Source organism: Humulus lupulus, chromosome X (assembly GCF_963169125.1).
Source record: "Humulus lupulus chromosome X, drHumLupu1.1, whole genome shotgun sequence".
Classification (NCBI taxonomy): Eukaryota; Viridiplantae; Streptophyta; class Magnoliopsida; order Rosales; family Cannabaceae; genus Humulus; species Humulus lupulus.
In genome coordinates this window covers 64,104,034-64,120,235 of record NC_084802.1, presented here as the reverse complement: position 1 = coordinate 64,120,235, position 16,202 = coordinate 64,104,034, and positions in this window count along the sequence as shown.

Here is a 16,202-nt window from a genome sequence, read left to right as displayed (position 1 = left end):
CCAGGATTTCTTATCCTAGATACCCCAGCATTCGTTGAAATCCATTTGCATGCTGAGTAGAGCTATGATTGCTATGCATGCCAGATATGATTTGATATCATGATATGATTGTTTATGAGCATATGAGTTTTCTTGCTGGGCTTCGGCTCACGGGTGCTTTGTGGTGCAGGTAAAGGAAAAAGGAAGCTGGACCATCCTTGAGTTGGACAGCTTAGGTGATGACGTGTACATATGCAGCTGCTCGACCAATACTTGGGCGAGGTTTGAAAGTGGAACTAGGGCTGAACCCTGTTTTGCCGCTTAGAACGGCCTGTTGTAAACACTTTCTTGTAATAGCCTTTGAAATTATATTTTTGGGATCCCAATGTATACAGTAAACGTTCTAGTGAAACGTTATATCTTAACCAAAATGTTTAATCCCTAAACCGCTAATCATACTTAGTTACACGTTTATGGCCAAACGACTCGATTAGCGAGTTTAGCACTGTTTGCAATGTGCACTGTAGCGGTCCCTGGAGTTGGGGCATTACAGTAACGCCCTACTACCCAGGGACCGTTACAGTGTGCATTTTAAAACAGTGCTAAACTCACTAATCGAGTCATTTGGCCATAATCGTGTAACTAAGTATGATTAACATTTTAGGGTTAAAATTTTTGGTTAAGATACAACGTTTCACTAAAATATTTACTGTATACATTAGGATCCAAAAAAATATAAGTTAAAGGTTAATTACAACAAAATATTTACAACCAGGCAACCTAAGCGGCAAAATAGGGTTTAACCCTAGTTCCTCTTCAAACCCTCGGCTGTGGCGGTTGAGTAGCCGCATATGTACACATCGTCACCTAAGCTCTCCAACTCAAGGATGGTCGAGATTTCTTTTGCCTTTACCAGCACCACATAGCACCCGTGAGCCGAAGCTCAGCAAGAAAACTCAATATGCTCATGAACAGTAATAACATGTTACTAAATCAGTATAGGCACGCCTAGCAATAATAGCCCTATTCATTCATGCAAATAAGTCCAAATAATGATTGTGGGCCCTGCCCTTTGTATAGATCACTTTCAAGTCATAATGAGAATAGATGGCTAATGTGTCCATCTAAATTAAGTGACTCAAATAAGTGACAATTAAGTCACGCACTTGGGCTCTGCACCCTAATCAGATGAGTGAATAACACTTTATGACTTTGATAATCATACTTGTAACGCCCCAAACTCCAGGGACCGTTACGGTGTGCCTTGTAAACAGTGCTAAACTCGCTAATCGAGTCATTTGGGCAAAATCGTGTAACTAAGTATGATTAGCGGTTTAGGGATTAAAATTTTTGGTTAAGATATAACGTTTCATTAGAACGTTTATTGTATACATTGGGATCCCAAAAATATAATTTAAAGGTCTACTACAGGAAAATATTTACAACAGGCTGATCTAGGCGGCAAAATAGGGTTTAATCCTAGTTCCTCTTCAAATCCTATGTAGCACTATAGCGCCCTCTGATGGGCGCTGTAGCGCTACCCCCAGACTGATGCTCCCCTGAAACCTCCTTCTTCGACTCCTTCAATTCTAACTCGATTCCAATGCTTCCAAATCCCCAATTTTGATGCCAAATGAACCCCAAAACCATCCTCACATGCCCCAAGCATCACAACCATAAGAACCCTAGCCAAAACTCCAATCAATTCCCAACTTTCTAACTCAAAAACCAGCTGAAACTTAACGAAGAAAACAAAGCAAAAGCAAGAGTTATAATGGCTAAAAGCTCACCTCAATCTCAGCAACACACCCTCTTCAATGGTGGGGCATAACCTTAGCTTATCCCATCTTGGTTCCTTGGCTTGATTCCTCAAGAAGAGCTTGAAAATTCAAAGAGAAAAAGAAGGAAAAAAGAGGTACGGGAGAAGAGGAAAAGATGCTCTATTTTTAACAAGCTTCTACAGCCTTAATGGCTGATATCTATCCTAGGGGTGAAAAGACCAAAATACCCCTAGGTCAATTAAGGGTTTCTAAAGGCTCCCAAGGAAAAAATTGGTATTTTCCACCTATCTCGTTAATCATAATTAATGCTCTCCAATTCCCGCTACTCTCGATATTCTCAAACACCAATAATTCATATCCCGTTACCCTTTTATTCCTGGCAACGCTCTAATCATTAAAAACACCCCGAGACTCATCCCGAGCCCCGAACTTAAACATGTTATGACTAAACCGCTAATTAATATTCCATGATCGTCTCATGCCGAATAGCTCGAACAAATCCACATTATAATGTGGTCTCAACAATATGTCACCGACATGCATACAAATATACAATTACGCCCTCAACAGGCCAAATTACCAAAACACCCCTGTAACGAAATGTGGACCCACAGGCATGCATTTAACATCATATTATAATATAATTCACATAAACATGCATATGATTACTTAATAACGTAATAAATCAATTATGGCCCTCCCGACCTCCTAATCAAGGTCCTAAACCTTATTAGGGATTTTGGGGCCTTACAATACTGGGGCTTGTAGCCCTAATCAGATGAGTGATTAACACTTTGAGATTCTGGTAATCATGCTGGGGCTTGTAGCCTTAATCAAATGAGTGAGTCACACTTTGGGCTCCGCACCCTAATCAGATAGGTGACTAAAGAGTCACACTTTGAGCTCTGCACCCTAATCAGATAAGTGACTGATGAGTGAGTCACGAACTTGGGCTCAGCACCCATAGCCATGTGACGTTGCAGTCACCTGAGCCTTTTGGCCCTGGCTCTAAGTAACTAGCCTTTAGACTAGACAAGCGCTTTTAGTTTTCATCAAACTTGAGGTCGGCCAAGCATTAATGTTCATGATGATTCATTCAATGCTTATGTCAATTAGATCTAATATTTTCGGCTCTGCATTCATTATGCTTATGCTGCTCTTGACTCATAGGTCAATTCCATATGACCAGTGCTCAGTACTACTGCCGAACTTGACTAATGATTCACAGCTTCACAGTCAATGCTAACACCATTGCCGATTCTGACTATGGAGTCAATTCCACTCACAAGTAAGCAATGCAACCAGGCATATATCATATGTCAAATATCTAAATATAGGGCATTCAACATGCTTACTCAATATTCACTAGGATAATTATGATCATGCACATTTACAGAGACTCAAGCTCAGATCAATCTCATATTCAATATTCATGTCATGCCCTAATGACATGTATCTCATGCATCACACACATCACATACTGGGTGCAATTTTCTTACCTTTGGTCCAAGCACAGGTTACTAATGAATGAGCCACAAGCACGATCCTGATTCCAAGCCCCTAGCGATAACCTAGTCACAACCATAAATGGTGTTTCAATGAGTTCAAGTTCCAAAACCCAATCCCTAGACCAATCCCGCGCTCTCGGGACCTCCAATTCCACCAAAAAAAGGTGGTGGAATCATCCCCCGAGCCCTCGAGTCAAAACCCCAAAAAGTACCCAAAAAAAAACCATTATGAAGACTTTGTAGCGCTACAGGAAGAATTAAAATCCCCCAAAACCGAGCACCTAGCACTGTAGCGCTACAGCGCCCAAACCAGATTTCTGGTTTCTAACTTCGTGTTCTTCGAGCTTCAAAGCTCCAAATCCTACCCCAACCTATCCAAATCTCAAAATTAAAGTTCCAAACATCCTAATCTCCCAAAACCAATAAAATCCAAGCTTCAATTCATCCAAAAACTCATCAAAACACAAAATCCAATCCAAGCTTAAAAACTTTAAAAATTAAGAACTTAAAACTTGAATTACCTCCGATTATGTCGTTCCTCGCTAAATCCTCCGGCTAATAAGCTTTTAATCTTCCCTAGAATCTCTATGCCTTGATCCTTGCTTGAATCTGAGTCCTAGAACTCAAGTTTCCTTCGAAAAGGTGATTGGGTGTCGAAAAGGGAACGGGAGGAAGAGAGAACATTCTGAACGTTCTTTTATAATTCTAACAGGTTACTTCAAGCTTAAGTAGCCTCAAGCAAATCCTAATGCTCGGGGTCCCTGTAGCGTCCCAGAATTTTACTTAGTTAGCTAGATAGTAGTAGTTGTAGTATTTTAAATTCCGTGGATTTTGGTTCAAACCGGGACTTAGTTGGAAACTCATAGAAATAGTTATGAATTTTATAGGTTTAACCTATAGTTTAAGAATATTAATTATAACATAAGGTTTGATTAATATTGCTGGTTATCAATATGATAATTATTATAACCTAAGGTTTAGATAGATCCAATAAGAATATGACACTTGTCATGAGCATGGTTATTCCTAAGGCTTAGATTATGACACTTGTCATATGCATGATTATTAAGGAATTATTAATTTATGATAAAATAAGGGAAATATTAGACTTAGTCTTCACCAGAATCTGTTAGGAGCATGACATTTGTCACAATTTTATTTATTTGTGGATTAGGTAGTTATTTAGATAATTAAATAGATTTTTCGTAACTTTAGGGTATTGTAACTTCTGACCTATTTTGACCTAGTTATGTTATGAATTTCGAAAAATAGTATTTCTAGAAAGTTGTAGATAATTGAATTATCTTTCTAATGGTATAAATATTGTCTAAATAGAAGTGCTACAGCTCCAGTTATGTTGATTTTACTGCAGTTGAGTTTAGAGGTACGAGATTTAGGGAGTTAGAAGTTAAGATTTTATTTCTTTTTATTATTTTTGTTTTTAATTTTAAAAATCAAGCTTTGACTCCTTAAACCTCTCTCTGAACAATTTGACCAAGTCCCATGATGGACCCAAAACGGGTATGTTTTAAATATTTATATTACAAGCGCACGGATCGTTCATACAGAATAGTGATCGTGTAAGCAAGGATGTCGAACCCAAATGAGTTGTCTAAAATCGAAAAGGAAACTATTTTAAACCAAAATAAATAAATTCTAACCTAGCCCCAAAGATTGAAGAGATTTTTGAATAATGAAAATAAAATAAAATGCAATAATATAGAAATTAAAGACAATATATATTACTAATATTAATAATTGTAAACAAGATGGTAAAATAAGATTATTAAGGATTAGAATCCACAAAATATAAGTTCAATAATATTTATAAGTACATTGATTCCCAAGTTTTAGTGATAGTTAAAATAAATCAGACTACCATTTTCCAAATAGATTTATAATTTTAAGCACAAATTACTTCTAAAAAGATAAGATTTTTCTTCACTTTTCAAAATTATAATTTCAAAGCATTTAGTGTAAATCAATCTAATGAAATAACAAATAAATCAATGAACATTATTTATAAGGCAAAACATAATATTTTTGTTCTAAGCATGGATGTGTACAATTTAATGACACATCTTACACAAAGAATATTATGTTTTTGCACTAATGAAGAACAAAGTGTAAATATGTGCTAACAATCTAAAATACATGATATTTAAGATGAAAGAAGATATTTGAAGAAGAAAATTCCATAAACTTTGTTGCACAAAATGAGAAATCAACATACAAAATAAATACTATCTAGTTACATATTGTTTCATCATCACCTTTATAATCTTAAAAAGATTAGAAACTCATAACTAGAATAGAAAATACAAACTAAAAATTACAAACATAAATAGGAAAATTTGGAGGATGAACCCCCAAATTTTTCCTCTAAAAACACATAGACAATTTACAACAAAGAAGAAGAAGAAAATGGAGAGGTCTTGAAAGTGTAGAATGTGTAGTGTGGTAACCTCCCCTCCAAAATATGCCACTAAACTCATTTATTTATAGCAAAAAAAAAAGATATTAAAATAATCAATTTTAATTAATTAAATTGATTAAATTGATTAAATTAATTTAATTAATTATAATATGGCAAATAGGGGTAAATTATAGAGTGTAATAATGATGTTTTGGGGTAAAATGTGTAGAAGATTTTGGTAAAAAATTTGTATTTTTAGACATAGGGGACAAAGGTACATTGTTGGGCTCAAAATGGGAAAAAGTTGGCTGGGCTTTTGGTGTGCCAGGTGGCTGCTTGTGGTGCGTTGGTGCACTGGCTGAGGAAGGGTGCTGGCGGGTTGAGCTGCTGGAGGCAGGGGCATGGGTGCTTGGCGTGATGGGGTGTTGGGCCGGTTGGAGGCAAGCTTCTGGTGCTTGAGCTTGAACGTGGTTGATGGCTGGAGCATCAAATGACTTCGTGGGCCTGGAGTTGAAACCGTGGGCTTCGAGTGAGGCTTGGGCCAGAAGCTTGGGCCTTTAGCTTTTTAGAAATGCCATATTGTCCTTATTTCTTTCAACTTTAATTCTTGAAAATGTCACCTTTCCTTCATTTTTCTTTCTTTTCAAGAGCAAAAATACAATAAATTCCCTACAAAATAAATATAAAATAAATCATAATAAAATATTTTCAATTATAAAATAAATCAATTTAATTATTTGAAAATATTAATTATAACTTAATTTAATTTAACATTTAGTTTCAATAAAACACACATTTTTTTACTTCTAACTAAACACAAATAATTCAAATAATTAACTACAACATTTTACAACTAAATAACTATAAAAACACATAAAAATATATAAAATCAAAATAAACCCAATAAATTTAAAATTACTTAAAAACTTAACAAATCAATTAAAAACTTAAGAATTAAGCAACAATTAGCACATAAAAAAGTGGTAAAATAACTCTATTTTGTAGAGTTATCATCCTAAGTCTTTGACTGACGAATATTCAAATATCTTCAATAAAATTCATTATTTTTATTCAAGCGAAAAATAATATTTTTATTCCTAGAACTCTATAAATAGGACTTAGGACCCAGCCCTTTCACTTACTCTTCAGCTGTGATCAGACTCCAAGGTGCTAGTGAGACCATAAGAGTGATAAACACTTGGGTTGGGAAAAAGCTTTTCTATTCTTAAGCTTTATAAAACACTTTGGGAAGTGAGGTTAGAGTGTTTCGGTATTGGAGTTAGACTAATCCATAAGGTCAATTGAGGTACTCTTATTCTTAAGTTTCATTCAATTTGATTCCTTAGTTTCTTTAGTTTTCATTCAGGTTCTAACTTTTGTTATGGTTTTGTGGTTAGGATTTTAAGTTCTTTGAACTTAAGGTGTCTTTTCGGTAAGTTTCCTCTTGGTGGTTTAGTTCTATTCCTTTCATCTTTATCCTTTAGAAATACTCACTATTTTTATTGCTGGTTTTAGGAGTGTTCCAAGTTCCGCATTTGTTCTCAATTATCCCGGTGTTGGTAAGGAAAATTAGATAGTTTAGTATTATGATCTAGTTTATGTAATGTATGATATAGTTTATGTTTGTATTACCTAACATTTCAGGTACAATAAAGGGGTAAGTGTGTCTGGACCTAAGGTGTCAAATGTTGTATGACGGACTATGTCCGGTAGGCTCGGTTGCCAAAACTTTATGACGGACCTATGTCCGGTGTATGACAGACTTTTGTAAGGGGCTTAATTGCCACCCCTGTATAAGCACTTATCTTTTTATTATATCTGATTTGTTATTTTTTTTAGTTATGATTATGATATATGACCTATGATTTATGATCTATGACTTATGACCTATGACTTATGACTTAGAGTATGATTTATGATTTATGGCTTAGATTATGATTTAAAATTATGACTTAAGATACGATATGATCTAGATGTTGTGTTTGTATGACTTTGGTGAATATATGTTATGTTTGATTATATGACGAACCCTTGTTTGTATTTTCCTTACTCGGCTTAGAAGCTCACTCATTATGATGTTGTTATTTGAGGAAATTACGGATAGAAAGGCCGGTGGTGAGTGGGACCTAAGAGCTTCGTGATGTATTCGTTGGGGACCATATAGTCGAGCAAGATCAAGCGGGCCAAATTATTTATTTATTTATTTATTTTTAAAGTTTGTTTTATTTAAATGTTGCTCATTTTTATGTTAAAGACAAGTATTTTATTTTTATAAAACCATGGATCCATGTATTTATTTTTAAGTTTTTATTAAATAAAATAGCAATATTTACGATTATGACCCAACGCTGTGTTCTCGGTAATCTATGAGAAATTAGGGTGTTACAGGTGGTATCAGAGCCCACGGCTATATTGGTCTTGAACGTTCCCACGAAATACACACGATAGCTACAAATGACCTACTCGTTACCAAGTAAGTATATACATTGTTTTCCAAATATGTTTGTAATGCTTTTCTTGTGTTATTTTCAGAAATTAGCCCAATGGACAAAGGTTAAAGTTATAAGAAAAATACCAAACCCTGAGTATGATGATGGATCCAATGTGGAAGATTAGACGCATATAAAAACACATCGTTAAATTTTATTATATGTTGTTAGTTGTTTTTTTTTACATGTTATTTGCTTTTATTATTGTTTCATTGTTTAGTAAGTGTTAAGAAAACTTTGGATTCAATTGAAAGTGTAAAGTTTAAATTCCTCTCTTATGGGTTAGCCCATTTGTGAAGGCCCACTTGCTTTGCATTATTAGATTGGATCCAATTTCAAATAAATAACAATTAATAAAGCAAGGGTTCAAATTCCTGTCTTTTGGGTCCAAGTGGAAGTTAGGGGTCCTTAGTAGTGGGTACGATATACTGAACCCAGCCCTCCTCCATGGAAGATTCAATTGTTAAGGCCCATTTACCCGAGTTGGAATTAATTGTAATAGGGTAGTTTTTATAGATAGATGGACCTAATAGACAGTAGTGCAATAGGCTTAGTTGTACCCTCTTTTGTTTTGTTTGTCTTAGTTTTTCAATTCTTTTCTCTTTTGGGGAAGCAGAGAAGACACATGGAGCAGGAACCAAGAAGATCTGAAAGACTAAATGGTCATGGAAGAGGCTGAGGCAGAGGCCGAGGAAGGGGAAGGGGCGAGGAAGAGGAGTAGCCGCCACCCCTTTATATGGAGAATTTCCAGCAACCCTGGGAGTGCCAGAAGCACCCAATGTAGTGGAAGAGCCGGCAGCTGCTACTACTCGAATAAATTTGGAAAGAGAAAATGCCCGTCTTAGGGCAGAGCTAAGGAGAATGGAAGAAGAATTCCAAATAAATTCAGGGCAACAACAAGTGGTGCAACAAGTCATTCCTCTAGCACAATTACTACAGTTGGCAGAACTTCGCTACAAGGCAGTGTATGAACGCTTTAGGAAGCAGCAACCATCGAACTTCGACGGCGGGTCAAATCCAATAGAAGCAGAAGAATGGCTTCGATCGATGGAGTCCATACTAGAACACATGTGATTGGGGAACGAGGACCGAGTCTCATGCGCTTCGAGTTTACTAAAGAAAGATGCCCGCATATGGTGGGATATAGTGAAACAGACTAGAGATGTGAACGTTATGACTTGGGATGAGTTTATCCAAGTGTTCAACAAGAAATACTACAATCCTGCGATTCTAGCCACAAGGGTGGACGAATTCATCACGCTTACTCAAGGGAATTCGTCTGTGACAGAGTACGCCAGGAAGTTTGATAGGCTGGCTAAGTTCGCGGCGGATATGGTACCCACTGAGACGCTAAGAATTCAAAGATTTGTGAAGGGACTAAAACCTATGATAGCCCTTGATGTGAAGTTGATTCGGGGGATAACCACTTATGCGTAAACATTAGAGGTAGCTTTGGAAGTTGAGCAGGCTGAAGAAAGGATTTGGAAAGAAGGCGTGGCCAAAAGGGACGCCAAAAGGAATAACAATGACCAGAATGACCACAAACGAAAACATGGCGGTAGTCAAAATCAAAAGGCCGATAAAAAGAATAAGACTGCGTCAGAAAGTAATGGGAATAAAAAATCCTATGTGGAATATCCCCAGTGCCCTATCTGCAAGAGGAAGCATTCAGGAGAATGCAGATATAAGACGAAAGGTTGTTTCAACTGCGAAGAAGAAGGACACATTAAAAAGGATTGCCCAAAGTTGAAGGATCAAAAGAAAGATGACAAGCTTGTGCCAGCCAGAGTTTTTACTCTTACTAGAGGTGAAGCAGAAACTAGTAATACTGTGGTAACAGGTCAGGTTACTATCTCTGGTAAACTATGCAATGTATTATTCGATTTAGGAGCCACACATTCTTTTGTATCTATAAATATGATCGATAGCTTAGATAGACCATGCAAACTTTTTAGAGATAAGTTTGTCATGGAGTTACCCTCGGGAGAAAGAATGCTATCTGGTAGAGGGGTGTGTAACGTGGTAGTTAGAATCGAAGGAAAAGAACTACCAGTAGATTTGATCGAGTTAGACCTTAAGGATTATGATGTAATTTTAGGCATGGATTGGTTAGCAAAACATGGGGCAACAATAGATTCTAAGGGTAAGACAGTCAACTTTCAACCAGAAGGTGGAGAGTAGTTCACTTTCAAAGGAGAAGTTTCTCGAACTCGCACACCGATAGTCTCAGCTCTCAAAGCTCAGCGATTAATCAATAGTGGTTGCCAGGCATTTCTAGCTAGTGTGGTGGACAAGTCACGAGAGATGCAGCTCGAACCAAAGGATGTACTTATTGTATGCGAATTTCCAGAGGTGTTTTTGTAATGCCCCGAATTTCCTAATAAGGGTTAGGACCTTAATTAGGAGACCGGGAGGGCCATAATTGAGTTATGATGCTATTTAATGATCATATGCATGTTTATGTGAATTATATTATTATATGATGGTAAATGCATGCATATGGGTGTATTTATGATTATAAGGGTATTTTGGTAATTTGGCCTTTGTGGGCGTAATTGTGTATTTTGGGTGCATGGTTGTGATTAATTAATATAGCCACATTATAAGGTGGATTGGTTCGAGCTATTTGGCATGAGATGATCATGAAATGTAAGTGTTCGGTCTAGTCATAACAGGTTTAAGTTCGGGGCTCGGGGTGAGTCTCGGGGTCATTTCGATGATTAGAACATTACCAGGAATTAAAGGGTAATGGGATATGATTTATTGGCATTTGAGAATATTGAGAATAGCAGGAATTTGAGGGTGTTAATTATAATTAACGAGATAGGCGGGAAAAGACGATTTTACCCTTGGGAGTCTTTAGAAGCCTTTATTTGACCTAGGGGCAAAATAGTCTTTTCACCCCTAAGATTTATATAAACTCAAGGCTGTAGAAGAACAGAACAAAAACAAAGCCTCATCATCCTTATCTTTCTCCCTCACCCGTGCACCATTTTCCCTCTTTCACTCTTTGGAATTTTGAAGCCAAATTGAAGGGGCAAGCTAGGAGATCAAAGGTGGGAGCTTAGAAACTTAGTTCAACCATTGAAGAGGGTTTAATCTCGAGTTTGAGGTAAGTTTCAACCATGGAATCTCTGGTTTTACTCTGTTTTTGGTTAAGTTTTCAGTTTGTGATTTCTTGGTGGATAGTTGGAATTAATGGAAGCTAGGTTGGTGTTTAACTTGGGTTTTGATGATGGTTAGTTGTAGATGAAGTTTAGTGGTTGAATTGGGTGTTAGGTTGATGTTTGGTACTGGTTTGAAGGGTTGGTTTCAAGGAAAAACGGAGGGGAAGAAAACTGGTTCTTGCTGTTTTGTGTAAAGGGCCGCGACACGGCTATGGTGAGCTGCGGCCTGCGTTGCTTTCTGGGGGAGATGAGCCTCTATCTGAGGTGTGAGCCGCGGCGTGGCTAGGGAAGGCCACGGCCCATAGAGGCATTTTTGGCCAGAAATAGGTTTTTGACTTGGGGATGCTAGCCTTAGGCCTCGGGGTCGATCCTACTACTTGGTTTAGTTTGGATTGATGTCCCGGAGGCTAGATATTGGTTTGGGAACCTATATTAATCATTTTTATTAATGGTGTCCCGTATTTGGTTATGACTAGGTGACCGCTAAATGACTAAAAGTTGATTGTTCTCAAGGGTCATTCTTTTAATCATTCTAGCTCGAATCTGAGGTAAGAAAACTACACCCTGTCTATATGTGACATGCAGGACTATTCTTGATGCATGTTGGTTGATTATTAAATGTGACATGCATGGCTATTCTTGATGCATGTTGGTTGATTATTAAATGTGACATGCATGGCTATTATCGATGCATGTTGGATTGTTAAGTATAATGCATACGATGCACGAGAAACATGTGATTAGGACATGCTTTATATACTGAGTATGATATCGTTCAGAGCTTGAGCCTCTGTGTTTATGCATGATCCTAATTGTACTAGTACTTGTTGAGTAAGCATGCTGAATACCTTGTATATGGATATTGGACATGTGATATATGTTTGGTGGCATGGTTTACTTGTGTATGGCACTGACTTATTAGTCAGATTCAGCAACGGTGTTAGATCCATCTGTGAAGCTGTGATTTATTAGTCAAGTTCACAATGAGTTGAACACTAGTCGTGTTTTACTGACCTAAGAGTCAGAGATGGCATAGCGTCATGAACGCTGAGCCAAATGAAGATTAGATCTAATCGATATCAGCATTGAATGACTCATATGGGGTATTAATGCTGGACCGACTAGAAGGTCGATGAAAATTATAAGCGCTTGGCTAGTCTGAGACTAGTTATTCAGAGCCAGGGCATATGGCCCCGGTGACTGTTTGTCACATGGCTAGGGAACGATGTTCCACAATTATGACTCTAGAGTCAGGAGGAAGGTTATGTTGGTGACTAATCACCATGCACATATCCTGTTAAAGCTAGTGAGATGCTCACTTATTTGTTAAGCCCTGGTGATCCTATCGTCACATGGCTAAAGGGTGTTGTCCCCATATTTGTGACTTTTTGTGATAGTCACCTATTTGTTTGGACTGTTGGTCTTGAATAATTAATACCATCACTGTTGATATTATATCATGTTATATTGTGTTTTCTTGCTGGGCTTCGGCTCACGGGTGCTATGTGGTGCAGGTAAAGGCAAAAGAAAGTTGGACCACCCTTGAGATTGGAGAGCTTAGGTGATGACGTGTACATATGCAGCTGCTCGTTCGCCACGACCGAGGTTTAAAGAGGAACTAGGGTTAAACCCTGTTTTGCCGCATAGAACGGCCTGTTGTAAATATTTTCTTGTAGAAGACTCTAAAATTATAATTTTGGGATCCCAATATATATATTAAACGTTCTAATGAAACGTTACTTCTTAACCAAAATTTTTAATCCCTAAACCTCTAATCATACTTAGTTACACGATTTTGCCCAAATGACTCGATTAGCGAGTTTAGCACTGTTTACAAGGCACACCGTAACGATCCCTAGAGTTGGGGTGTTACAGTTTCCATAAGATCTACCGGGATTACCTTCGAGTAGGGAAATTGAGTTTGAAATAGAATTGGCACCTGAAACGACACCAATCTCGAAAGCTCCCTATAGAATGGCGCCTACTGAGCTAAAGGAGTTAAAGATACAGCTGCAGGAGCTTTTAGACAAGGGTTTCATAAGACCGAGCTATTCGGAGCACCAGTGCTTTTTGTCAAAAAGAAGGATGGGAGTATGAGGATGTGCATCGCCTATCGATAACTTAATAAAGTGACGATCAAGAACAAATACCCTTTACCTCAAATAGACGATCTTTTTGATCAACTACAAGGATCTACTTTATTCTCGAAGATAGATTTGAGGTCAGGGTATCATCAGCTAAGAGTATGAAAAGAAGATATCCCAAAGACGGCTTTTCGGACTAGATATGGACACTACAAGTTTCTGATAATGTCTTTTGGCTTAACAAACGCACCAGCAGCGTTCATGGATCTTATGAACCGTGTATTTAAGGACTATCTGGATAAGTTCGTTGTGGTGTTTATATTCGACATATTGATCTACTCAAAAATGAAAGTCGAGCATGAAGAGCACCTGCGACTGACGTTGGGACAACTCAAAGGTCATCAATTATACGCTAAGTTTGATAAATGTGAATTCTGGTTAGAGAAGGTGGCATTTCTAGGACACATTGTGTCTAAAAATGATGTGGAAGTAGATCCATCCAAGATCGAAGCAGTGAAGGATTGGCCCAAACCCAAGACTGCCACAGAGGTGAGAAGTTTTCTGGGATTGACAGGATACTATAGGCGATTTGTTGAAGGGTTCTCCAGAATAGCTACAACCTTAACAAATTTGACACGGAAGCAACAAAAATTTGTTTGGACGGAGAAATGCGAAGAAAGCTTCCAAACGTTAAAGGACAAGCTTATATCAGCCCCAGTTCCATGCGTCCCAAACGATAAGGGAAAGTTTGTAGTATATTGCAACGCGTCGAAACAGGGACTTGGATGTGTTTTGATGCAAGACGAAAGAGTGGTCGCCTATGCCTCGAGACAACTAAAGGAGTACGAGCATCGGTATCCGACCCATGACTTAGAGTTAGCAGCGGTAGTTTTTGCTTTAAAGATTTGGAGGCACTATCTGTATGGAGAAAAGTGTGAAATCTATACGGACCACAAAAGTCTAAAGTATTTCTTTACGCAGAAGGAGCTCAATATGAGGCAACGAAGATGGCTGGAGTTAGTAAAGGACTATGATTGTGAGATCTTATATCATCCGGGAAAGGCTAACGTCGTGGCAGACGCACTTAGTAGGTGGAGTTACGGAAGCTTTTCAACACTTAAGGGGATAGCTCAACACTTACAAGATGATATTAAGAGGTCCGGAATTGAGCTAATAACTGGACAACTAGCTGACCTCACGATCAAGTCAACTCTAATGGAGGAAATAAAGGAGAAACAACAAGAAGACGAGTTTCTTCTTAAGATGAAGGTAGCACTACAAAGCTCAGAGAATGTTGATTTTTCCTTGACAAAAGAAGGCATGCTACGATATAAGAATCGGATATGTGTGCCCGATAATGGTGAATTAAGAGAAAGTATTATGAAGGAAGCGCACACTACTCCATATTCACTTCACCCAGGATCGACCAAGATGTACAACGATGTCAAGACAATGTACTGGTGGCCGGGGATGAAGAAAGACATAGTAAAATTTGTAGCGAAATGCCTTACATGTCAACAAGTTAAAGCCGAACATCAAAGACCCGCTGGAACTTTGCAACCATTGGAGATTCCCGAATGGAAATGGGAAGATATAGCGATGGACTTCGTGACGGATTACCAAGGACCACCAAACAGCATGACTCTGTTTGGGTGATAGTAGATAGACTCACAAAATCTGCTCACTTCTTACCAGTAAGAACAGTTTATAATGTTGAGCAGTACGCAGAGCTTTATGTGGCAGAGATAGTGAGATTACATGGAGTTCCAAAGACGATAGTTTCTGATAGAGGATCAGTTTTCACATCAAAGTTCTAGGAAGGTTTACATCGTGCAATGGGCACTAAGTTAAAGTTCGGCATTTCACCCTCAAACTGATGGTCAGTCAGAACGCACCATATGAATATTAGAAGATATGCTGAGAGCGTGTGCTTTAGACTTCTCAGGATCATGGAGCAAGTATCTTCCATTAATAGAATTCTCTTACAACAATAGTTATCAAGCGATGATAGGCATGGCACCTTATGAGATGCTATATGGACGAAAGTGCCAATCACCACTTCATTGGGATGAGGTGGGTGAAAGACGATACTTAGGACCCGAGGCTGTAAGAGAAGCAACAGAGGTAGTAGAAAAGATAAGACAACGAATGGTTGCCGCTCAAAGTCGCCAGAAATGCTATGTCGACGCGAAGAGAGGAAATGTTGAGTTTTCAGTAGGCGACCAAGTCTTTCTCAAAATTTCTCCGATGAAGGGGATTATGCATTTCGGAAAGAAAGGAAAGTTAAGCCCGAGGTTTATAGTTCCTTTTGAGATATTGGACAAAGTAGGGCATGTAGCATATCGGTTGGCTTTAACGCCATCATTAGTTGAAACGCATAACGTTTTTCATGTATCGATGTTGAGAAAATACATATCAGATCCATCCCATGTGCTTGATTACCAGGCTCTAGAGTTAAAACAAGATTTCAGTTATGAAGAACGGCCAGTACGCGTTCTAGAACGGGGAACTAAGAAGTTAAGGTCCAAAAGTGTTCCTATAGTTAAAATCTTGTGGAGCAATAACACAGAAAGAGAGGCCACATGGGAATTGGATGAATGTATAAGGGAGCGGGATCCCGAGATGTTTGGTAAGCAAATTTCGAGGACGAAATTCTTTTAAGTAGGGGAGAATTGTAGCATCCCGGAATTTTACTTAGTTAGCTAGATAGTAGTAGTTGTAGTATTTTAGATTCCGTGGATTTTGGTTCAAACCGGGACTTAGTTGGAAACTCATAGC